The sequence below is a fragment of the Octopus sinensis genome, linkage group LG7, assembly GCF_006345805.1.
Source record: "Octopus sinensis linkage group LG7, ASM634580v1, whole genome shotgun sequence".
Lineage (NCBI taxonomy): Eukaryota > Metazoa > Mollusca > Cephalopoda > Octopoda > Octopodidae > Octopus > Octopus sinensis.
In genome coordinates this window covers 74,014,462-74,041,961 of record NC_043003.1, presented here as the reverse complement: position 1 = coordinate 74,041,961, position 27,500 = coordinate 74,014,462, and positions in this window count along the sequence as shown.

The following is a 27,500-nucleotide window of genomic DNA, read 5'->3' as shown; positions in this document are numbered from 1 at the left end:
GGAAATAGGAAGGGGTAGTATGTGCAAGTATTTGTTTGTACGTGTGGGCGCGTAGACGCAGTCATACGATTTTGCCTGCATGTATGTGTTGATGCGACCGGATGATTCTGTACATGAGCACGCATACACACACATATGAAGGGACATGCACGTGTTCGCACGCACATATACACGCGCATGCACACATATGCACACATATTCATTTATATGTACTTATATATAAATATATACATATATATATATACGCGTGCATCTACGCATGCGCGTGGGCAGCATTAGTCCACTTGATGCTGGATGTTTTGTGTGTGTGTTTGTGTGTGTGTGTGTATACATATGTGTGTCTATAAATGTCTGCATGTATATATATATATATATATATATATGTGTGTGTGTGTGTGTGTGTGTGTGTGTGTATGTATGTCGAAACTATGCATAGTCCAAAGATGATAAGGGTAGATGTTTTTATTTTCCTTTGGTTTCTGAATTACAACTGTTTAGCGGTTTGAGTTTAGCTGCACTTTCTAGTGGGTCGAATGGCGTATCAAGGCCATTCCTTAATATTCTTGTATATATATATATTATATATATATATATATATATATATATATATATTTATATATGAGGATAATATCGATATTTAAGTGTCGAAATTATCAAGTGGCCAGCATGAAAGAAATGCCTTACAAAGGTAAAAAAATTTTTAACAATTAAAAATGACGGTGTCTAAAAGACACCAACATGCCGAAATAGCAGTCAAAACTCTGACTATAAAACCACGTTAAATGTTCATGTGCGATATGAACATTTAACGTGGTTTTATAGTCAGAGTTTCGACTGCTATTTCGGCATGTTGGTGTCTTTTAGACACCCTCATTTTTAATTGTTAAAAATGTTTTTACCATTGTAAGGCATTTCTTTCATGCTGGCCACTTGATAATTTCGACACATAAATATCGATATTATCCTCATATATAAATTTACCTCATGGTGCGATATGAACATGTGTGTGTGTGTGTGTGTGTGTGTGGTGTGTGTGTGTGTATATGTTGTAAGTTGGAAAATAACCTTAGCTAGTTTACATTCTGGGGTTCAAATTCCGCCGTGGTCGAGTTTTGGCTTTCACATTTCCTGAGTTGAGAAGTGGGGTTCGATCTAATCGACTTAACTCTTCCCTAAAATCACTGACTTCGTTTCAGAATTTGAAACGAATTACGCTCCTACATTAATTAGTTGATATATCCTGCAATGCGTTGGTAATAAATTCTTAGAATATCCGAGAAATTTATGCGCGAAATAATGCGGGATGTGAATAGATAGCGGGGTCATACAAAATGAATTGGATTGAGTGAGTTGCTACAGACAACCACGAAACTACTTTCAGTTGTCAAACTTGGTGGAGCAGCCGGTAATCCGCTTTTGTGTGTGTGTGATAGTCATTTACTCATTATTAAGTTCTAATATTTTAACTGTCCGTTTTATCATTTATCGTTTCGTGATCGATGAATTAATTACTAATCAGTTGTGAATTTTATTGTTTTTCGTCTCATAAAGTTTTACACCTTTCTCTGCTGTTTAAAATTACTTCTGAGTGTAGATACAATTTTTCAGTGCTCTGGTATAAAAACTAAAATATACATATATGTTTAGTAATGTTATGCATTTATATACTCGACATTACAATGTAGTTTTCTTTGCTGGTATAATACAATTGTATATCACTTTTAGAAACCTCATCAGACAAATAATTTTATATGTATAGTATTTTAAATTATTTATATTTTTTTTTTGTATATTGCTTGAATTTACAAAACAAAATTTATATTGAAATATAAAATCAGTAAAATATACTGTAATTGATCAATTTATTTTCAGATTTCTCCTTCATTATTAAACGTACATATATTTACGATGTATTTTTGTATATGCGTTTATATGAGCGGTTTAAATTTATTTGACATATATGTTTATGTGTTTTATATTATATTTGTATGTATGTAGTTAATGTATATAGTTCTCTAATGTTATGGGATTTTGTGTATTTATGGGTTTCCTCGTATATTGAATTTATATGTAAAGTTTTTATTTGCGTGTTCATGTATTTTTACTCTGTATCTGTGTACTTATGTTGTTTTGTATGTTTATGGTTTCAAATATATATTTCCAATAAAACCACAAAACTTATAGCCTATTTGTATGTAGTATATTTTCTACTGTTGTTTAGTACACTCCATTTTGGCTGTTAATCTTTAATAGAAAATCTGCCTATGTATAAATATGTGCAGCACCATTGAAATTCCATATATTTATTTCATATTTTATTTGCCAACAGAACATTCCAATGTAATAAATAAGACGACTATTAGATGCAACTTCTAATATTCAGTTTGAAAAGAGAATTCATTTTTAAAAAAAATATAATATACCGTTTATAGTTCCTGCTAATACTATTAATTCTGTCTATATTTTTACATAGAATGCTTTGTTGGTTATACTACTGTGATTGTGTGGAACATTAATTGTGATAAATTGCTACTTATTTCCTCTTATCCATATACGCTATTTCTTAATAATATTTATTATATTGCATTTGTTTTCAGAATTGATGTTTCCATGTAATAAATACATTGGTAAGGTAATTAGTAACCAAGTAATGGAAATAATCATTTAAAAATATTTATATCTCAATAATAAGAAATGAATAACAACAACAACAATAACAATAATACTGATAATGATAATAATAATAATAATAATAATAATAATAATAATAATAATAATAATAATAATAATAATAATAATAATAATAATAATAATAATAATAATAATAATAATAATAATATTTTCTTTATTTATCAACAATGGCTCACAAAAAACATTGGTACAGTACAATATATGGTTAAGCAAACAGATGCGTGTAAACAGTGAAAACGAATTCAATATAAATTTTAACTGCGAAAAATTTCCCAAATGAGGAAAACATCCTAGGACTGCTAGTAGAGACCCAACGAAACCACAGTAGAACCTACCATTAGGACAGCAGCCCCTTCCATATCGTTTTCGTTCATTATACGAGCGCATATTTAAGGTAAGCCCGATAATTGTCCCCATATTCACCCAGCTTCCAACAAGAATACTGGGAAGCAGCATGTTCCTCTTTACCCTCACTTGGGCTTGGACAAAGAGAAAGGAGGTCTTTCTTCAGCACATTCAATCCACTTAACAAACTCTTTCGCTAAGGCCACCAGACAAATAATCAATGCACTTTCCGGTCAAAGGGAAGTGTTGGGACGATCTTCAGAATAAACTTACCCGATAGGAAAATCCGTCATTTTTGTTGCTGCAGGTGTACGACATAAACTCACTAGATAGCAATGCCTAAGCATTGGGCTGAATACTTTCGTCGTAAGAATGGGCAGAACATTTTCGTCGGTCAGTGCGCATTTCGGGCATGTCCGGCTAACCGCTCTCCTTACCTGTAGAATGTATCCAAAATCGACAATGCTCATGTTATCAATGATCCGACACGAAAGTGAAACGGAGGAGGTCAGCGAGCAGTGTCCCCAAGAAAGTCGTCGCAATTGTATATATATATATATTCCGTATCTTGTCATCCAACTTTTCCGAAATGATACTGCAGATTGCCCGCCTGTTTCACTTTACTTGTAGAAACATACACTATGTATATATATATATATATATATATATATATATATATATATATATATACACTGCAAACTGGCATGAATGTTTGTGACTAGGCAACTTTTGTGACACTCAGTATAACCAAATTTGCACCTTCTTCCTGAGCGACTCCTACCTACATATGATCGCATCGCCAACTTTAAGTAATCCTATGTTAGATAGCAGGTAGTAGATGAGAGAGACCTATTTACTTCATCCAAGCTCTAAGACGTGTTCCTTCCTTTCGAATATTTGTAAGTGTTTACTATATCAAGTCTTTGTAAAATACCCCGAAATATTTCTTCCCGTTGATGTATTTTGCTGTTTTGTTTACTATTCGTTTCTTCCTTTGTCTTTAGAATTTATATCGGACTTTGTGTACTGCTTGATGTGAGGATATTGTTTGTTTGTCGATGTATATGGTTTACTCGTTCTTAACTGTTTCTCTAAATGACCGAAGAGCTTATGATGTTTTTTTGAAGTTGTTGTCCTTGTTCTTAATTTAGGTATAGATTGGTTTGTGATCGTATCGGTAATTTTGGTGTTATCTATGGTGATGGGGTGGATGGCGGACTTGAGCTAGGAGCGTTGTTTGTGGAATTGGTGATCACAGACAGTGTTCTAGGATATTCATCTCGTTAGTAACAGTTCGTGCTTTTTGACGTTTGTAGGTCATCTTATAATTTTCATTTTCCCTTCTATTTATCATTGTCTACCTCCCTTCCCACCGGTCACCTTCATCGCACACACTATCTGAGTGGTTGGAGAGAGGATGTGAATTTCTTCGGTTTCGAAAGTCAGACATTTTTTGGATATGAATAATACAGGTCTAGACGTTCGACATTGTTTTCTTTATTTCTTGTGTTGCAGGGATTTTTTGTTATAATTGCACATGAATATTTTCCTTTCCCGTTTTTCGGTATATTCCTTCAGTGAGGATATGAAGTTCTTTTCAGTACAATTTAGTCTAATATTGTTATAATCAGTATGTCACCACGTGAGACAGCTGGAGGGGATATAAGTCCATGTGTTTCAGACGAGATTTCTTTATCTCTTCGTGTGTCTTCTCTGGTCGCCCCCCAAAATATGTAGAATATTAAAAACGAATTATTTTCTTCTGAAAAGGTAAATGTTTCTATGGAGTAGTTTTTAGCTCATGCCCCATATTAATTTGCTTCCCAATAACAGAAATGCTATTTTAATTGTTTTTGAGTTGATGCCTCCCTTGTTGAATGTCATTGCATGTGGAAAAGAAACATTAGGTTAAAATCGATTTTACTTTTAAACATAGTATTACTTTCAAAGTAACAAAACTATTTTTGTAACTGAAATTCTGGGAACCATTAGTAAGCCCGAGATGTAATCCGTTCGTTCCAACAAAACCCAACAGCTATATATAACATTAATATTTTCTCAAATTTTTATACAAGGCCATCAATATAAAAAAGGTGAGTAGATTGTATTAACTCCACTGTTTAAGTGGAACTTATTTTATCGACCTGGAAAAGATGAAAGGCCAACTGAACCTGATAGGAATTTGAAATCAAAACGAAGAGGCAAAAATAATACTGTTCAGCATTGTTTTCAACAATCTGAAGATCCAACCAGAACGCTGTCTTAAGAAAAGAGAACAACATCAACAATGATACTGATGATGATGCTACTGCTGCTGATGTTGCTGCTAGTAATGATGATGATGAGTGATTCTAATACATACAAACGACGAGCAACTTTGAAATGAAAGGGTTTAATCAATATCATGAACCTTATTATCTAACTGAAGAAAAGAATATCGAAGTTTAACTCTGCCACATTTGCACTCTTCACAAACCCATTTTTACAATGGGGCAGTGGCATTCATTATGAAAGAGATGTTTCGAAAGCTTGAAACCTCTTTTGGTGTAAGTCTATGCCCAAACATAGTGATTTTAGGACACACTCCACTGCATTCACGAAAAAAAGCAGGTCATATCAAAGTCTATATTTCGAAGAATTTCACATCGTTAGATGACCATGGAACAATATTGGTATTGTTGGTAAACAGGAATATGGGTGAGGTATAACAACGTAAATTTAGTGTCGACAGAAATACTGGCGAAGTGTTGGGAGATAGTTGCAGCAAAAAAGCAAAATATGTTTTCGATATTATTTTTCTTTCGGTATTCTATTTCCTATGATTTCGTGATACATTCTTCTTCTCTGCGAGTTAAACTCCAATGAAAGAAAGGCTGTTTCTACTTTATATTTTTTATGTAGATAATTCCTTTATGTCTTATACATAATTGGTTTTGTATTTCTATTGCCATTTCTATTTTTACATTTTTCATTTGTTATTCTATATAGTATAGAATATGACTGATGTTACTATGCATTTTTGTCATTATATTTCGTATGTGTAAACGAATTGACTTATGCAGAATGTGATATGTAAGACTGCTACAGAGTAGCAACATATAAGTTGCAACATGTAAGTATGTAAGTATATATTTTCTCATTTTACTGACGGCGGATTTTGTAGATTAAGTATTTATACTATTGTGGTCAGTTTCTCTGTAGTAACTTGAGTAACTCTTGGAATTCTTTGGGTCGTAAAGGTAAACAATTCATGCTCTCTGTGTTGTGTGTAGAATGTTTTGTGTGAGTTGTCCAATCAAATTGCCGTCTGGCGTGTAGAGTGTAATGCACTTAACAGGTATACTTTTACTAATTCATTAGTACTCTTAGCGTTGTTATGTTACTTTATAATAGTGTTTTTGTTTTCTTGGTATTTCATGATGCAATTTTCCTCGTCCCTTATGTTTTCATGCCCCCGAATTTTAGTTAATTTGCGACAAGCACCACTTTCGTGTGATATTGTGCTATAAATATATGATTTTTCGCCTTTTTTATCTATAAAACTTGTTCTTGAGATATATACAGGGTGTCCATGTCGATATAATGTAGATGAATTTAAATGCTTTTGTATTAAACAGATTTAATCTGATTTAATAACTAATAAATTGTCCTTTAACTTCCAAGATTTTATACACTGAGTTTGATATCCATTAAGGTAAACTAAGTTTATATAGAGTAAAATAATTTAATTAAATCTCATTTGATTAACTACTCACATTCTCACTTGCAGTATTCCAGTTCTTTTGCCTTAGATATTCCCTGTGTAATCTCTTCATAGATGTCATTTCAATATCTTCTAAATTTCCTGTAGGCAAAATGCATCTTAGAAACATAGATAGTTGGTTTATTTATTCATACTAAGATACTTGTAACATCAAAGTTTCTAAAGAGAATGTTTAGTTTATATATGCAGATGAATAATCTAGAAATGATACAGTTTTGCATATTATTTAATCCACAATTACGCCAAAATGTAAATCGTGCACACCTGAAATTTCAACAATTTTAAGTAAATGCTTAGAGATTTTCTCTGTGTTCTAAATTATTACTTAAGATCATGCAATCTTTTCTTAACTTACATGAAACTTTGGGGTGTACCTTGCCTTTCATATTTTGCTCATAGGTCAGTCTGATCTCGACTTACCTGATGGCTGAACACTGTAGAAGCAGCAACAAAAACAATAGATAAAATTCAAATTGTTTCCAAACTTCATGTGAGTTGCTTTTTCTCCTTGGAAAATACATTTGTATCACAACGTTTAAAATCATTTCTATATTTCTTTTGTAAGTATGAGGGTAATTTGTACACGAATTATGAAACACATGTATTTTAAAGTGTTGTCAGAATACAGAAAATGATGATGCCTGTTAGTTAAAGTACTATGAGTCGAAAACCTGGGCTAGTATGTGCAAGAAATGCAATAAATTGTCAACACGAAACAAAGATAACGGACACTATTCATGCAGAAAAGAAAACGGAAATATATAACTGTGAAAGAAAACCTGAGTAAAAGGAAAAGAGAAACAGATAATATCACAATGAAACATACAAACATGTGAAAGAAAGAGCAATAAAGAAAAAAAAACAAAAAGAAAATAAAGTATAAAGCATCAAATACAAAATGCCATACGGAAAGAAGGCGTACTAAATGAAGTACAACATAAGCAACCACGATTATTTACAAAAACACTGCATCATATTCAGACATAGAAAATTGTATGCTTTACCAGATTATTTTCAGGAAAAATGCTATTAAAAACTCTTTTGTAGTATCTTTGTATTTGAAACAATATACCTGACACCTACTATCTACATTTCTTCGTAAAAAAGACATGGAATTATATGGATTCAAATCCAGTTTTTTTTTTTATATATACAGAAATATCTAGAAAATGTTGAAAAAAGAATTATATTACATATATAGGCGTAAGAAGTAAACAGAACTAATAGTGACATTTCTGTGTTTTGATATCAAAGAGACGGTTATATTTCGTCTGTTTTTTACATCTTACCCCACAAAACGAATAATATTAAAGTAACATTGAATGACAATCATGTACAAAATAGAATCAACTACATTTCATACATAGATAGGTATTAACACACGCGCAGACAGACTTTCGGGTATTATATATGTGTGTGTTTGTGTGTGTGTGTGTGTATGTGTGTATGTATACATATATATGCATGTAAAAATGCATGTACTCTTTCTTTACTTGTTTCAGTCATTTGACTGCGGCCATGCTGGAGCACCGCTTTCAGTCGAGCAAATCGACCTCGAGACTTTTTCTTTGTAAGCCCAGTACTTATTCTATCCGTCTCTTTTGCCTAACCGCTAAGTAACGGGGACGTAAACACATCAGCATCGGTTGTCAAGCAATGCTAGGGGGACAAACAAAGAAACACAAACACACACACACACACACACACACACACACACACACACATATATATATATATATTATATATATATATATATATATATATACATACATATATACGACAGGCTTCTTTCAGTTTCCGTCTACCAAATCCACTCACAAGGTATCGGTCGGTCCAGGGCTATAGCAGAAGACACTTGCCCAAGATGCCACGCAGTGGGACTGAACCCGGAATCATGTGGTTGGTTGCAAGCTACTTACCACACAGCCACTCCCGCGCCTATATGTATGTATATCTATATGTATAAACTCACATATAAATACATTCTATGGATGTATATGTATGTGTGTATTTAAGTTTCAGAGGACAGTTTCCAAGGAAACACCGAAGTGATATAAGAAATATTTATCTACGCAATTGCTTCCTTAATGACAAATTTATAGGCATATAGCACTATTAGTGGTTTGTGGTTCATTACTATCACGTGTTTTTGTTTACGCAACCTATTTCATTTTGGTTCATCGGTACTAATATGAGATAACCATACCATGTCATTTTCCTGCAATCTCATTTTTCTTCAATATTAGAAACGTCTGTTTCAAGGAGTAGAATATTTACAAAAATACTAAAAATGCTGTGTATTTTCCCCCGATTTTTTCAAAACAAATATTAAATGGCTTTGCATCATGGCATGTAATTAGACTATTCAGTTTTGCAAGTAAATCCCTAATTGTCAGTCAGGATAAGCGTGTCCTTCCATCGTCAACCGATTCGCATATTACAAATACAATCTGTAAGTGAAACATTAAATTATGCAAGACGTTTCTCAGGTGTAAAATGTCACATTATTTTAATTTTCTACATTCCAAAGATGGTGCTTCGTATCTTCGTTAGAAACCAGCTCCTTCTTCAGAGGAAGAATTCAAATGATTAATTACAGAAGGGACATACATCCGTACATACAAATATCATATTATAGCCGATATAATCTTGGGTTGATTGATTGGTTGCCTTCTCTAGTAACACTTTATCTAATCATATAGACAAACAAGAATTGAGAGTAAAACGGTGATACAAATTAAGTTAAATTAAGAGCCGCAAGGTGAGTGTTGAAGTTTAAGCTTGGTGGCATGCAAGGTGTAAATGAAAGCTACTCAAACAGCAAAAGAAAAAGGAATCATACACAACTGAGAAGAAGTAGATTAAAAGAGAAGAGGGAGTACATTTATGAGAGGAATATTACACCTGAGTAATAAAAATGGGAAATAAGAAATTCCCTGTGTAAAAAATTCAACAGCGATTAATATATTGCCAAATGCTAGGGGGTCGATGTCGAACAAATGTAAATGAATGTAAATGGATTCGTATTAAAGCTATTTAATCTGATTTAATAACTAGTAACAATTCTGATAACTTCTTAGATTTAATACAATGGGACTGATATCGATTAACATAAACTAAGATGATTTAGATTAAAATAGTTTAATTAAATCCCATTCGAATGATTAGTCCCGTTCCCAGTTGCAGTGCTCTAGTTAGTTCCTCGTTGAAAATATCGCCCGTTTATAATTCTATTATGATTTATGGAATATAAAACCAACCTGGCGATGGCAATTAACATGCGTGTGTGCGTGTGTATGTGTGTGAATGCCTGCATGTATGCGTATATTTATAATGATTAACATGTATGTTGGTCTAAGTTAAATAAATAAATTCATAATAATATGAGCAATCATATTAATCACTTTCTCGGGCCTTAAAGTTTAGTTTTTCTTTGAAATCTAATTCAGCTACTTGCAATGAATATGTGTTTTATTTTGAATTACCATAGATTTATTCTACATCATACACTGACATGTTTTTCTCCCTTGAGCTAATACACACCTTATATAAGACACATATATATCAAATGTAACAACTTTTAATAAATTATCTAATTGACGATGCTAGATTAAATACAAATATGAATTTGTTTACTATTACAGCTTGATTTTCTTCATCTAATTACTTTACATCTTCCAAGTTTACCATATTACATTTAAATTTTCATCTCTCTCTTATAAGAATTTCAATATGGATACAAATATAGCATTAACATTTCTAACTTACGGGGGCGTTCATTAAAGATTTCCCCTGACCAACTTCCGGTTATTGCAGGGATCGGAACTTTTACAGGTATAATCATACTTATATTCTAAATTTGTGAAGCTGTCAACGTAGACTAGGTTGTTATAATTGCGGCAGTTGAATTCAGATCAATGATCAGGTTCTAATACATGAAAGGGCGTACACCAAATTGGACTTTCTATATGATGAAATTTTACGGTGACGATGCACCCTCATACGACGCCGTTAGGCACGGGTATCGCCAATTCAAATGTGGTCGAACGTCGGTGGAAACTGCTCCTCTTCCTGGACGATCAAGTTCTGCCATTGATGACGAAACCATTCATAAATTGGTAGCCGCTATTTTGGAGGACTAGCGCAAGACGTGAAGATAAGTATAGCTGAATAAGTGAAGATATAGGCTCCGTGGAAAAAATCATTTACGATCATTTTCACATGTGGACGTTGTCTGTACGATAGATTCCTCGGATGCTCACATCTTTTCAGAAACAGGAACAAATCAATTGCTCCCATGCTCTTTTGAAAATGTGCCAAGAAAAAGAGTAGGACTTTTTCGGCAGACTTATCACACAGGTCGAAACTTTGGTCCATCACTACGAGCTTGTGACTAAAGTGCAGTCGAAGGAATGGAAGCATGATAATTCACTACCCACAAAGAAGGTCAGTGTCCAACGCTTAGCTGGTATAGCTCACAGTTATTTGCGAGTAGCGCGGAGTCGTAATGATGTATTTTCTGGCAAAAGGCAGCAGATTTAACGGGACATATTATGCTTCTCTGCTACAGAAACTGCGGAACGCTCTCAGATCAAAGCCTCGGTTCAGAATGCTCATATTTCCCACATGAAAGCACACTCCTGCGGCTATGAAATCATTCCTCATTCCCCTTACGCTCCCGACCTCTTTCCAACCATGTAGTTATTTTAGAAGGGAATGTACCTTACGGGTGATGAACTGTTTTTCCGGAGTAAAGTGTTGTCTCCGGATGCAACCTACCGACTTCTACAGATGAGGTCTTCACAGATGAATAAAACGATGGGACACGTGTGTCGCCAGTGCAGGTGGCTATGTGCAGAAGGACAAGTGATTGTGCAAAGTTTTGTTTATTCCAGTCCTTGGGAAGTGTGTTAGGGGAATTCTTTAATGAACATCCCTCTAAAGATTTTATGCGTTTATTCGATTACTCGCACGCATGCGTCTTTACGTGTGCCAGGACATATGCAGAGTTGATCTCGCATATGCGCGTGTGTGTTTGTTTGTCTGTGCGCACGTGTGTGTGCGTGCGTGTGTGTTTGTGTGTGTGTGTGTGTGTGTCTGTGTGTGTGTATGTGTGTGTGTGTATATATGTGTGTGTGTGTCGGTGTGTGTGTGTGTGTGTGTGTGTGTGTGTAGTTTATGCCTAGATGAGACCATAGTGATCATTAGATCAAGAGAAAACATAATTGATATATATTCCGAAATAATATCATGTAAACATAAAAACCGGGAACCATTCCTAGAATTCGCAAACGACATTTTGAAACAGTAAAAAACATCAACCGTCTTTAGCATATAATGGAACAATAGAAGAAAATATAAGCAACTAAACAAAATAAATATTATTTTAGTATAGTATATGCTATACTATTGTACCACCAAAAGTAATTAAAATGATATTTTGAGAAAATAAAATTTGTCAGCCCGAACAATGAACATGGAAAACAGTTCTATATTTAAGAGATGAGGAGTTATGTACTTTATTTACATTATTTACGGATATTTGTCCTCATCTTGTTTGTTGTTAACACAACGTTTCGGCCGATATACCCTCCAGCCTTCATCAGGTGTCTTGAGGAAATTTCGAACATGGGTTCTTATTCAGAAGGTATTTTTTGATGTTATTATTATTATTATTATTATTATTATTATTATTAGTAGTAGTAGTAGTAGTAGTAGTAGTAGTAGTAGTAGTAGTATTAAGTGAGAGAACAGTGCATGCCGTCAAAGTGACACTGGGGTAAGATATACGAAGCCCAGTATACCCATCATGACCACCTGTCTGATAAGGGTACACTAGGCACATGCATCACAACAATATGTGCACGACATGGTGATCTCATATCAAGTTAAACAGCGCATGACCCTGCAGATGGAGCCCAGTTAGAACTTTTTTCTGGTTGAGTGAGCCATCCTGCTCAAAAGGTCCCTGAATAAGGGTTGTTTAAGGATGTTGAAAAAAACACCCATGCTTCCAGAGGTGAATTTTCAAACCACAAAGAATCTCTCTCAACACATGGCTATGATGTTCCCCAACTACTTCGGCTCGAGGTCAGAAATTCACATATCGTCTGCCACTAAGGGACATGCTCAATTGGTTAAGGGCAAATGACTGACAAGCAAATCTGAGGTATTAAGCAGAATATTTGTTGTAGCCCATCTTTTGTACCAAGACAAAACAATGTACTTGATAACACTTCCAATCAGTTAAGATCAGCAGCCATGAGAGCCACTGCGTGGTACTGCATGAAGGCATTTATTATTATTATTATTATTATTATTATTATTATTATTATTATTATTATTATTATTATTATTATTATTATTAATATTATTATTATTATTATTATTTATTATTATTATTATTATTATTATTATTATTATTATTATTATTATTATTATTACTACTACTGCTATTACTATTATTATTATTATTATTATTATTATTATTATTATTATTATTATTATTATTATTATTATTATTATTATTATTATTGAGTGAGCGAGCAGAGCATGCCATCAAAGTGACACTGGGGTAAAATATACGAAGCCCAGTATACCCATCATGACTACCCGTCTGATAAGGGTACACCAGGCACATGCATCACAACCATAAGTGCGCGACATGGTGATCTCATATCAAGATCAACAGCACATGACCTTGCAGGTGGAGCCCAGTTAGAATTTTCTTCAGATCGAGTAGCCCATCCCGCTCAAAAGGTCCCTGAATAAGGGTTGTTTAAGGACGTTGAACGAAACACCTATGTTTCCAGAGGTGAATTATTCAAACCCCAAAGAATCCTTCTCAACACATGGCTATGATGCTCCCCCACTACTTCTGCTCGTGATCAGAGATGCACATATCGTCAGCCACTAAGGGGCATGCTCAACTGGTTAAGGTCAAACAACTGACAAGCAAATCTGTGGTATTGAGCATAATATTTGCTGTAGCCCATCTTTTATACCAAGACAAAACAATGTACATGATAACACTTCGAATCAGTTAAGATCAGAAGCCATGAGAGCCACTGCCTGGTACTGCATCAGGGCATTTATTATTATTATTATTATATTATTATTATTATTATTATTATTTATTATTATTATTATTATTATTATTATTACTATTACTATTATTATTATTATTATTATTATTGTTCAGGTCACTGCTCGGAATCAAAGTAAGAGTCTTGGGGTTCGTAGCCCGTGCTCTCAACCACTACGCCATATGCTCGTGGGCATGTGTGTTAACAACAAACAGGATGAGGACAAATATAAATAATGTAAATGATGAACAAGAGAATAGTTGTGCTAACTGACCCTACTACATCTGAATTCATTAAGGAGTCACCTATTGTAACTAAAATTACGCTGATGAACATACACTAGCCATCCTGAAATCTGCATACTCAAATATCAAAATGAGTATAAAATCACTACACACACATCCCCATCTTTTATAATTACCGTTCATTTCTCTCTCTCTCTCTCTCTCTCTCTCTCATTCACCTTCTACTCCTACGCACTAAATACAGCTAGAACTACCTACATACAAAATTGATTAAAAAATCTTTACTTATGCATTTAGTGCTTTCAAACTTAATGCCATAACGCCTGAAGAAACGAATACATGAATATGATCCACCCATATCCATCAATACTACAGTCTTGACTGTAATAATCCCAGGAATACGAATTATGATCTATAGCCGGGATAATAAAAGAGGAGCTTCTATATATGTGTGTGTGTGTGTGTGTGCGTGCGAGCGTGCGTGCACGTGTGTTCTATTGACGTATTTAGATTATAGTATAAAATCGTCCATCTTCAGATTTCCCCCACTGTTATCCATAGGTACTTCCAGGCCTGCGTTTGGGCTTCTGTCTTGTGTCAATAGATAATTGAAAATCTTTGGAGCCAATAAAAAAGAGTACGGTTGGACATTTACTTCTCTATGCGTGCAGGTAATTTATCGTGCAACCGTTTCCCCTACATTATCAATTCTAGTTGTGCTTCCTCAGGTGATATGCAAATATTGTCTCCGTAAGTTGAAATTCTCGGCTTCTGTCTGTCGTGGTATGAACTTAAAAGTAGTCACTGAGTTTATCAAGGCGTGTCGTAGCACCTTTCAGTTATTGAAAATAAAAATCCAACCGTACTCTTTTTTGTTGGCTCCAAATTTTTCGGCTTGTACAATTATATATATATATATATATATATACAGAAAGAGAGAGAGAGAGAGAGAGAGAGAGAGAGAGAGAGAGAGAGAGAGATACACTGCAGACTGTTGTATTACACGCTCTAATATATTGAAGCACTATCCTTTAGGTTATCATTGAAACAGCTCACTTGCTATATCTTCATTATCATCAATCTTTTGCTCGGGTTAGATTGAATTACCACAAGCTACTTGTATTGATACCCTGTGATAAATACTGTGTTTAACCCTTGTCCGCCATTGAGATTAATGACTACTGCACGAGAATCTAAAACTTCCATCACTCCTTTTTGAGTATCAAAACAATAGATGTCATTGTATGCTGACTTATGTATTCCCTCCCATCCTTCTTAAATTCCTCAAATGTAGCATTCTATATATATCATTAATCCTGACTTGGTTTGCAATTTCTTTCTAAATTCTATGTGGCATATCATCGGTGCATTACCCGAAGATGTGACGAAAACGGAAAATTCTGTAACGTTACACGATGATGCATAATGCTATATGACAAGTTATATGATATAACTGTGTTCTACATAAAAGTTGTTACAGACACAAAACATCCATTTATTTCATCCTTCTAATCTCTCTCTCTTTCTCTCTCTCTCTCTCTCTTTGTATATATATATATATATATATATATATATATATATATATATATATATATACATATATATATACATACATACATACATACATACATACATACATACATACATACATACATACATACATACATACATACATGGTGGCTGCCCCCTCGTTATCGAGTATGGCCATTGCACGAAGCTTAATCAATGTTATTATCGGCAACCACTGAGCCGCAGGTTTTATGTCAGAGTTATCCCAGTTACCTGAGTTACCTTCTCCTAGAATGATGCCCTAACAAAGTCCTTCACTCACAATGGTTTAACCGCGCAATCGTGTATTCAGTTGACTCTCAAGAGTTCCTCGGCCCCTTGACGGGTTTTGTTTCTCATCCCGCAGGGTGTCCTATAAACACCCTCCTCACTAAGCAAGCTTGGTCGGGTTGCCGTTTTAGTCGCCGACGACCGGACCACGCAACAGGTTGTACTGGGTTACCTGTTACCAGTAGCACTCTAAAGAGATACATACATACATAGACAAATAGCTATAATTGGATTAGCGTGTTTCAATGTTGAATATATCACCGGCAGAGTTTAGGCTACCTGTTGTCATCCGTATCATTTACTTCAGTGAATTTGCAGTGGCGGTTAGGTTAAGGGTATTAATTGATAGTAAGAAATGGATTTCGTATTACACTTTTATTACGTTCACCACGGGTTTCGATCCGTTAGTTTGGGTCTCTTCAGATACATTCCTAGAAAGGTCTCACTAGATAGCAGACTGTCAAGTTCACACATGACTGGCAAGATCTTGACACCCTCGATTGCAGCCTCTGCTACCGGGGTCTCTCGTGAGTACAGATCCTGGTAGTACTCCATCCGTCTATCCATTTGCTTGCTTTGGTCCTTGAGGAGATCCCCAGTAGTTGATTTCGGAGGGGCTGACTTGGTTGCGGATGGCGTGACGTCCTTCTTGAAACCGGCATACATCCCACGGGTGTCGCTACTGTCAGCAGCGGACTGGATACTCTGACAGATTTCCCGCCAATACCTATTTGCACAGCGTCTGGCAGTCAGTTGGGTATCATTTCTTGCCTTTCTGAGTTCTTCGAGTGACTTTGTAGAAGAATCGCTCTTGTATTGCATCGGAGCTGCACGCTTTGCTTCGATAATTGTTCCCAGGTCTGAGAGCCCAGCACTGAACAAAATCTGGGTTTTGCCTTTCTCTCATGCCGAAAGTATCAATTGATGTGGTATACAAAGCTTCCCTGATATAATTCCACCTACTTTCAGCAGAGGTGGTTGGGCGGCTACTGAGGGCAACCTTGATAGGAACAGCAGTGTAGGGTCCGAGGTTCTGGCAGTGTTAATGCGTATTTGACCCATTTTCTTGGAGTGATGGACTATTTTAGGCAGAATTCTCACCCTGTTTCTTGTTAGTGAATGATCTGGGTCACAATCCGTGCTGTGGTAACTACGGGTCAGTTGAACAGAATTCAGAAAGTAGTTTCTGACCATTACCATCCATGTTGCCAATACCAAAACACATACACTTACATATATACATACATATATATACGATTGATTTGTTTCAGTTCCTATCTACAAAATCCATATAAATATATATATATGTGTGTGTGTGTGTGTGTGTGTGTGTATGTGTGTGTGTGCGTGCGTGCGTGTGTGTGTGCGTGCGTGTGCGTGCGTGTGTGTATGTGTGTACACACACACACACACACAGAAAGATACATTGATAGATACAAGTGAGTGGGCAAACAAAAATATGAGACACTGCGTAGTGCTTTTTTTATATTTTGATAGGCCCGGTACTTATTCCATCAGTTTCTTCTTGTGAAACCATTAAGTTATGGGGATGTAAATAAACAAACACCAGTTGTGAAGCAGTGATGAGGGAGAAACACAGAGACACACACATAGACTTACATATATACATACAATTGATTTCTTTCAGTTTCTGTCTACAAAATCCACTGACAAGGCTTTGGTTGGTCTAAGGCTTTAGCAGAAGACACATGCCAAGTTACCACACAGTGGGACTGAACTGAGAACCACATGTTTTGGAACCAAGTTTGTTACCACACAGCTGCACCTGCACTTATGTATGTGTGTCTGTGTGGGGGATTGGCGTGCGTGCATGTGTGTATGGGTGTATATATGTATCCATATATATATATATCAGCACATATTACATGTACATCTCTCTCTCTCTCTATATATATATATATATATATATATATTTACATATATATATATCTATACATATACAACTACATATATACATATATATTTATGATTATATATAAATTCCTTAGTTACTATAATTTATTAGTTTCTTTTCCATATTCTTAGGTTATGCATCTGTATACAAATATAGTATTGATATATCCCATTTATGTTCATTAGAAATTAAATAAATTAAAAAAAGTTTGACATGTACGAATATTTATTTCCCGCCACTGCATATATATATAATATACACACTGGCGAAAATAAATGTATGACCGATGATAAAAGTTCTATTTCTTACAAAATATTCTGTTACTAGTCCTTTGCCGATCTTAATATTGACCAGTCTCCGAGTATAACTTCCACGCATGCACGCAAGTCGGTTTACTGCAGTTTAGTTGCTTGCTGATGTTCGAAAAGAAAAATTTTTGCTGTAATATACGATTTTTGCTCTCGTGATTGGACTAAGGATACGTTGTTTTCCACTTATTATTAAATTGTATAATAACATTAAATTATAACTTTGTATGGTGCATTTAGGCTCGTTGTGTGACCACCCATTTTGGCCAATAAAATGCATACATATTACATGGTCTTAAACTAATTTCCCGGTAAATTTGCAAAGTTTATATTAATTAGAATTCTTCAAGTTGCATAAAAATATTTATTGTCTACATCATTCGAAAAAGAAATAGATTTTGCACAAGGTGTAAAAAATAGAAATAATTTGTATGGTGTTAGTAACAACATATTTTGTAAGAAATAGAACTTTTATCGTCTGTCTTAAATATATTTTCGCCAGTATATATATCTCGTGTCATCCCATAAGTTCTGTCAGAATTTTGGATAAAGAATACAAGTAATCAGATGTTGTATTTAATTGAAAGTTAATCATGAATGTACTTTCCCTGATTATCTATGACTTACTTCAATCTATTTACAAGCTTTTCAATCCCGTCAATGTAAAACTCTTTTGGTTTCAAAGCGAAGAACTCTGAAATGTCAAGTTCGACCTCCTCCTGGCTTGCGAAAGTTGTGTTCCCCTAATAATTCTGTAAACTATGAAACAAATGGTAGTCTGAAGAAGTAAGGTCGGGAGAATAAGGTGGGTGCAGAAATTTTCCCCAATCGACCTCTTCGATCTTCTGTGATGTGATCTTTGCAGTGTGGGGTTGCGCTCTCTCCTGATGAAACGTCCCTCGTTTTCAACTCACTAAAGCGGCTCTGTTTTTCTTCAAACCTTGGTTCAAACGCTCTAGTAGACTTGAGCATTGATTGTTGCATTAGGTGGTAACAATATAAAGTGAATTACACCTTTGTAATCGCACCAGATAAAGAGAAGAACCTTTTTCCCATGAAGTTCCCTTCTTGGTTGTGGTTGAGCATTTTCCCTTTTACCAATCCACTGTTTACGGCGTTTAACATTTTGACAGAAATCTATTTTTCATCACAAATCTATCGAAAAAGGGTGAAATGAGGTTGCGAGAATGCAGAGAACAGATGCCAACTCGGGATTTGCGGTTGCTTTCGGACAATACATAAAGCACCTAGTTTCCAAGTTTAGGAATCTTTCCACGTTGTTGAAGATGACGATGAACTGTTGTATGGTTTGAACTAAGCTCTATTGCCAATTAGTCAACTGATAATGACGGATTTTCTTCAAGTAATGCCTCAAGGAGCTTATCATCAAACTCAACTGGATGTCCTGTTCGATATTCATCTTCAATTTTGCAAACGATCTCCTGCAAGTTCTTTTATTCGAGGACTTTCCCATAAACTGAGTGTATGTTTCGAGTCACTTCGGCTGCAGAGTTACCTTTATTGTACTCATAAAGAATTATATTTGCCTTAAATGCTCCTTGGATACTTCCATGTTGAAAGGGTTTTAATCAAAGCAATTTTAGGGTGTCCACGAAGTACGGGTTTATGGAATAAAATCATAACATAAACAAATAAATATAAGAAATAATAATTTTCCTTTTTTACTTTTGTTTAAATTAAATGAAGAAAATTACGTTACTTTTCTAAATTTATTTGTTATTTTTTCAACAGATGATCGAATGATGGCTGTGTCTAAAGAAAGAATACTAGATCGAATGATGAATCTGTCTATAAAGAAAGAATCGAGTTAGTATTATTAAGTGGACGAAAGGGATGGTTTTATCGCAAAATTGCGGAAGAATTTAATCTTCGACACCCTTGTAGACAACCTATTTATTTTACTGCCGTCAGGAAATTGATCAAAAAATTTAGAGAAACGGGCAGTGTTTTGGATAAACTAAGTTTCGGGCGACTAAAGACTTCAGATGAAACTAAAGAGGCTGTCGAGGCTAAAGCTTCTGCTAGACCAAAGAAATCACTTCGTCAGACGTCCACGGTGTTAGGTGTTCCAAAACCAACCATCCACAAAATGCTGGTTGAGGAAAAGTTTCATTGATACAACCTACAGATATTGCATCACTTAAATGAAGGCGATCCTGATAGACGAATGTAGAAGTGCGAATGGTTTTCAGATAAATTGGATGAAAATATCAATTTTACGAAAAACTTTGTGTTCTTCAGTGACAAAGCTACGTTTTATGTAAATGGTGAGGTCGACAGACAGAATCTTCTATACTGGTCTCGAGGTAATCCACATTGGATGGATCTATCCAAACAGCAAGGCAGCAAAAAGGTGATGGTGTGGTGTGGTGTGGTATTTGGAAAGCTCATGTTCTAGGACCCTTCTTCATTGAATGTGTAACGGATGAGACTTATGCAAATATATTGAGAGACAAATTAATATCTTAAAGTGAGCGCCTAGGCGAGGGCCTTCCGAATTGGTTTCAGCAGGATGGGGCCCCTACCCATTTTGCCACAACTGTTAGAGATTGGCTTAATTACACTTTTCCTCACTAGATTGGAAGAAGGGGTCATATGGAATGGTCCCCTCATTCACCAGACCTTTCTCCCCTTGATTTCTTATTCTGGGGTATGTTGAAAGAGAAAGTTTACTCAATAAAGATTACAGATTTAAAACATATGAGAGACGACATTGCCAGTCTGTGTGCTGAAATTGATGGCAATGTAGACTTATTTAATCAAATTCACCTGAATGTTGCAAGGCGCATCAAGTTATGCATTGGAAATGATGGAAATCACTTTGAAAATATTATTTATTAACATTATAAATAAATAAAATTGTTTTGTTTTAAAAGTATGTGTTAATCCCCATGTACGCAGACTTTGTGGACACCGTCTATTATTTTGCAAAAGAATGTTTAATTAGTTTAAACTTACACAAATGCATAAAAAATAATTTTAATTGAATTAGACATTTGCAAATACTATTAAATTTCATTCAAATCTAAAAAAAAAGGTAAGATTGGACAGAACTGACTGGATGACTTGATATATATAATATATGATATTCTAGTGGGTTTCAAGTTTATAACACCTTGATATCTCATATTATCTCATTTTATATGCCTAAGACGTTTATCTTCTATTCTGGTTTTTATACATTTCTATCTATAATTTATTTTAAGCCGAAACATAAGACGATCCTTGTACGAACGACAGAACAAGAAAGTCATCTGGAACTTTTATCTTCCACCGGTGTTTGTAATCGATGGTGACATGTGCAATGGTTTTGCGTTTATCTTATATTTTACAGAGAAATTGGAAGCCCCGAATGTAAGTCAGCACTTTATGCATAATTCAATATTTATAGTTCTCTATTTCTAACAGAAATTCTGTCCCCAATAGTTATAGATTTATTTCTAAATGTAATTCTTTTTTTCTCGTTCATGCATTCTTGTCTGTCTATTGACAAAGCTTTCTTTCTCCAGCATTCACCACTTCACCTCGTTAGGGTTAAACAGACCTTACCGAATGTTTTCACTGTCCTGTGCTTGTTAGCAGCTTTGACGTTCCACGTATCTCAAATTTTATTTAATTTGCTTTGGGGGAGCAATTGCTTTGACATAGACGCATCTTGTTGCAATGTGGAGTAGGTAAAACTACCAACAACTGAGGAAGGGTTGTTTTTTTATGCTGCCTTCGTGATATAGTTCTCTATATATAATTAAAATTCTTACTTTCCTCTCCTTCAGAACCCAACCCAACCCAACCCGTTTGTATTAGTGAGACCAATGTCATAGCGTCGACTGTGGGCCGGTAGCTGTGCACAGTCGACCCAATGTCGCCCAGAGCGAGCTCTGGTCGCCATAGCGTCGACTGTGGGCCGGTAGCTGTGGACAGTCGACCCAATGTCGCCCAGAGCGAGCTCTGGTCGCCATAGCGTCGACTGTGGGCCGGCAGCTGTGGACAGTCGACCCAATGTCGCCCAGAGCGAGCTCTGGTCGGCATAGCGTCGACTGTGGGCCGGTAGCTGTGGACAGTCGGCCCAATGTCGCCCAGAGCGAGCTCTGGTCGCCATAGCGTCGACTGTGGGCCGGTAGCTGTGGACAGTCGACCCAATGTCGCCCAGACCGAGCCCCTGACACTCCGTGCGCCATAAGTAAGGCATGTGTAAAATTTGAACGAAATTGGTTTTGTAGTTCTCAAGTTTTAGAGAACAACACATTCAATTTCGTTCAAATTTTACACATGCCTTACTTAGGGTCCATGGAGTGTCATGGGCTCACTCTGGTTGCCATAGCGTCGACTGTGGACCTGTGGTTGTATACAGTCGCCTCAATGTCGACCAGAGCGAGCTCTAACATAAAATAGCGCTTTCGTCCTTTCTAGTGGAGTCTTCAAATTGAAGTTCAATATACGCACATATCTTTCGTTCTCTGATTATACTCACAAACACACACACACACACACACACCACACACACACACACACACACATACACACACACACACACACACACACACACACACAAACACATATATATGTGTAAGTATCTATAATTCATTTTGTACTTATAATTCTACCTTTTATAGTGCTTCATTCTTGATGGATTGTAATATTATTAATTTTTTATAATATTTATATCTATTGCATATCTTTTCGCTGAATTTGGTTCGAATTTTCACTGAATATATCAACCGAGTAAACATGCTGAGAATAGTGAATATTTTGAAAATTCGGTCGTTAACCGTGCATGCAACTGAAGAGTGCCAATCGGATTCATTCCTCCGCGATTCGAAAAGTCTGAACTGCAGTATTGTATTTTCCTTCATTCCCTGAAGGTCTTCAGATAGGTTAGGCAGAATTTTCCTTTATTCACCGCCCGCATACATCTGTGAAATTGTACATAGCGCCGATATCTTACCGGCTGCTATTTCTTGCAATGATTGTACTTCGTGTACATTCACTATGTAATTATAATTCTAAATTTTATGGCACTTTATTTCTTCCTGGATGGTGATATAATTATTTTTTCATATTATTTATATATTTTGTATATGTGTGTGTTTGCGTGTGTGTGTGTGTTTGTGCGTGTGGTTGTGTAGGCAGGTAAGTAGGTATGTAGGTATCTTCGTATGTTTTGATTCATTGATAGATATCTTTATATCGATAAATAGGAAAATGATTTGTTCTTAATCACATGCAATGTATGACTGTATCTTTCAAAATATCTCAAAAAATATTTTAAAATAATTACCTTATTTTAATGCTAAAAGGCTTTCTTTAATGAGCTGCGTCTACGTTTTGTTTTAGCCTTAAGCTTGATTGGCACTATATTGATTGTTTTAATAAATATAAACTTCTAGAGATTAAAATCTACACACCACTCTGACTATAAATACACAATGCGAAAAAATAAACTAAGATTTAGCAATCAACGCCTTAAGTAAGAATACATCTTGACATCTACATTATTAACCGAGTAACCTCAGTTATTATAAGATTCTTTCCGTGCTCCCTCAAATCCTCCCAAGCAGGTGCATCAAAAGAAGCATGCTTGAAAACGCATGTTTAGAAAAATATTGAAAAATATGAAAAATGTCAGTCCTTACTAAAATAAAAAGCAAAAATTAATCAAATCAAAACGATAAATACTAGAGAAATATAATAAGTCAAGACGAACTACAAAGGCAAACAATTCGCACTGTTTTGTAAAGAATACAGCACCATGGAAACTTATGTGGTGATGTATTCTTCGGACAAAAGAAGCATCTTAAATAATCGTAAACGTTTTTTAACCGGAGAGGGGTTAAGAATAAAATTGAAGTTGTTGCTGAACCAAAAGAAGAGAAAGTGATCAATACTCCAGCTGTAATTTTCAGAATTGGATGGTCCAACAACTAAAAATATGGGTGAGGGAAATAACAGAAGCAAGTTTCAAATGCACCACTCGGAATGTGATAGTGAATAATTATATTTATTTATTACAAAATATGCATCATAGGTTTGTAAATATATCTAGTGACAATTATTCATGAAGAATGATATGAAGCCTGAAAAACTAAATGTTTTCTGATTTCTTGTAGGTTAACATACGCAAAATAAAGTCTGCGGTAACAGCTGACAATTGGGCCTACAGAAAGTCATGAAAAAAACATGTCCAAAAACAGCCAGAATATGGCCAGTACTAGAGAAAGCTGAAATTCTGCTTTGTTTGAAAAAGGGAGGAATTAAAGAGAGATTGATGTGTCTTTTTTACTGTGAAGCAGAAAAGAGCCACATCACCAGAAACCACAATTTGACGGCAATGGATAAAATATTATTATTGCTGAATGTGTAAGCATGGGGAAGAACACACTAACTACGTTGGCACTGGCTGCCCAAGCGAAGCCAAGTAAAGCTGTTTCTTAGAATTTGGGGCATTCAAGCACAATGAATACAGAGAAATAGCAGACAGTACAAGCAAGAACGAGAAAAAATTCTCCAAAAACTGCAAAGAATTCTTGCTCTGAAATATGCCAAAACACACAACGTGGGAGTTTAAGGATAAACTACCAGATATTTTTCCTTTTTCTCTTTTCTAAGGATATATCTGCGATTCGGTGAACGTGTCATGTTCATATAAGTCCCAAAGAAAGTTAATTTACTACTAAAAGGGGTGGAAATATATCTAAATATTGAGATATGCAAATAACACCCGTATTAGCTCTGAAAACATAAACATTCTCTATAATAGTAGGCGATTTCCCAATGATGGAAAACAGGTAAATAATTGCCAAACATAAATAACAGGGCACGTATGTGTACACAATATAGAAAATAGCGCTACGTGATATTAAACACGTCACACAGGGCAGTCTCAGTACAATAACAATACCAAAAGTAAAGAAAAATACTGCACATATCCAATGCATATATAGCTGCACTTTCTAGCGCAGAATTAAAAAAAAAAGGCTATATAAAAATATACGACAAATGAAAAACTACTTTGAATAAAACCATATGAAAGCGAATATATTGGTGTAATTAAGATAAAACGTTATATGTAGGAATAATATGATAAGATGATAAACGAAAAAAAAATAGTAACAGAAATCCAAAGCAGGAATGTGAAAGTATACGCCTCCGCTGAAAACAAAGCAACGAGCCGTAGTATAACTAAAAGTTTGAGACGCAGATTGAAAAATACGTTGTCTGATCAATAAGTATCTGGACTGTTGCTATGGTAATGAAGCTAAAGCACGCCGATGGACTTTGAACTCTGTTATGCATGCGCACTATGTTTTAACGTTCTAGCGCATTGCCGCCGTTTAAAGCAATGCTTGGAAGAAAGGTGTGTAGCGTGTGATCGTCTTATTGAACATGACAGAGAATGTTGAGAACCTGCATGAAACTTTGCCGAAAGCTTCGCGATGCCTTCTCAGAGGCTTACGCAAAGTTTTCAAAAAGTTTAAGTCATTCTCCACACAATTAAAGGGATCTTATACAACTGAATTCTGAGTGTTTTCTTGGTCAGCTGAAATTAGTTATACACACACTTGGCAGACCCGTGTGTTATTCCCAAATCATAATTGATAATGGAGTGAACTGAACAATAACTAATCTGCATATCCTTTGATAACTCACAGATGTTGATTCGACGATTTTCCTTCACAGCTGCATGCACATCTGCGATGTTATTCTCAGTTCTGCAGATTGTACGTCTCCGAGAACGTTCGTCAATATCGGACATCTTGGAAATACCTTAAACGCTCACACACTTGTGTGCGGTTCGTATGCTCCCCTCCATACACTTTCATCAACTTTGCGTAACACTGGGGGTAGGTATCCCTACGACAACTTTGTCATGCTCAATGCGACGATCACATGCTACACACCTACTTTCGAAGCACTGCTGTAAATAGCGGAAATGAGTTAGAACGTTAAACTTTAGTGCGCATGCACAGCAGAAGTCAAGGTCAATCTATGCCAAGCGGATTCACTCTGCGTGCTTTAACTTCGTTACTATAACAACAGTCCGGATACTTATTGATCAGACCCAGTAAGTAATTAAAAGAAGGAACAGAAAACTAAATGGAGACACGAAGTATTACATTTCCAGTTTAACAGCTGATTTATACATTAACATACCAACTATTATTGCCATATATTTACAATTTCTCTCAATTCATTTAGAAGAAGAATACAGGTTACTCAAAATATTCACACCGTATCCAGCTTTTCCCTGTCATTGACTATGAAGCGTTCCTGAAGGACTAAGTTATTACAAGCTCGCCAATTCACACAATCTCAAGTTTAGCTACTCCTGTTTAGATAATCTAGCTTCTAACACTGAATGCTATAAGACATGCAAACATGCACCTGCTCAACCTCTAGTACCCATCTCTGGCGCAGGAACATTACCAGTTGCGCTCTAAGAGGATCCTGCCATTGGTGCGCTGTAGTCTTTAGAATCCCTCGCACAACATCAAATGACATCACAAGGCACTACACGTGTATGGTGACCAATTACATTAAGGGAAGTTCCGCGTAGCATATCCACTCGCTTAAGTTCAAGTATAGAGAGAATTTCAGCAATGTGTCCCGTTTTCTTCGGAAACACCATGACTACGGAACGAAACCCCTATGATAGGAAGGACTGCCATCTGCCGCATGCAATGGCTAGTCATGCCTCAGCGAAACACAATCTCTGCCGACATGCAGTATTCATCTGTTGGTAAATAAATAATTAATAAGACTTAATAAGAATTATCTGCTGAAAGATACACAAAATATTTCGGTGCAACCGAAGAGATTGTGGCTGCTGAGGCTGCTTTGAAGCCAAGCCACTAGCTCAATTACCTTTAATTTCCTGACATCAATTACCTGATAACAAACAGTGATATAGGTCATAGCGCCACAATAGCCCAGGATGAATTATTATGCTATATATGCAAATTATTAAAGCTATCGAACAACCCAGATTTATCAAAGTTCATGATCCACTTACTAATAGTAGTGTCTTCTTTTTAGGCAGGTGTATCAATTCAGTTGCAGTCAAAACATTTACTAATGTATTTGACTACTTGTCCTCGCAGAATCGTGATGTTCTCACTTACATCTCTTCAGCACAGAACATCGACTTCGATGATGTAATGCGCTTCGTTGACCAGAAATATGTACCAAGTTTATACAACAATAAGTGGGAAAAAAAATTCTTCAGTAATTTGTTCAAATCATTTACAAAAATAATTTTAAAAAATGAATTATTATGCTATATATGCAAAT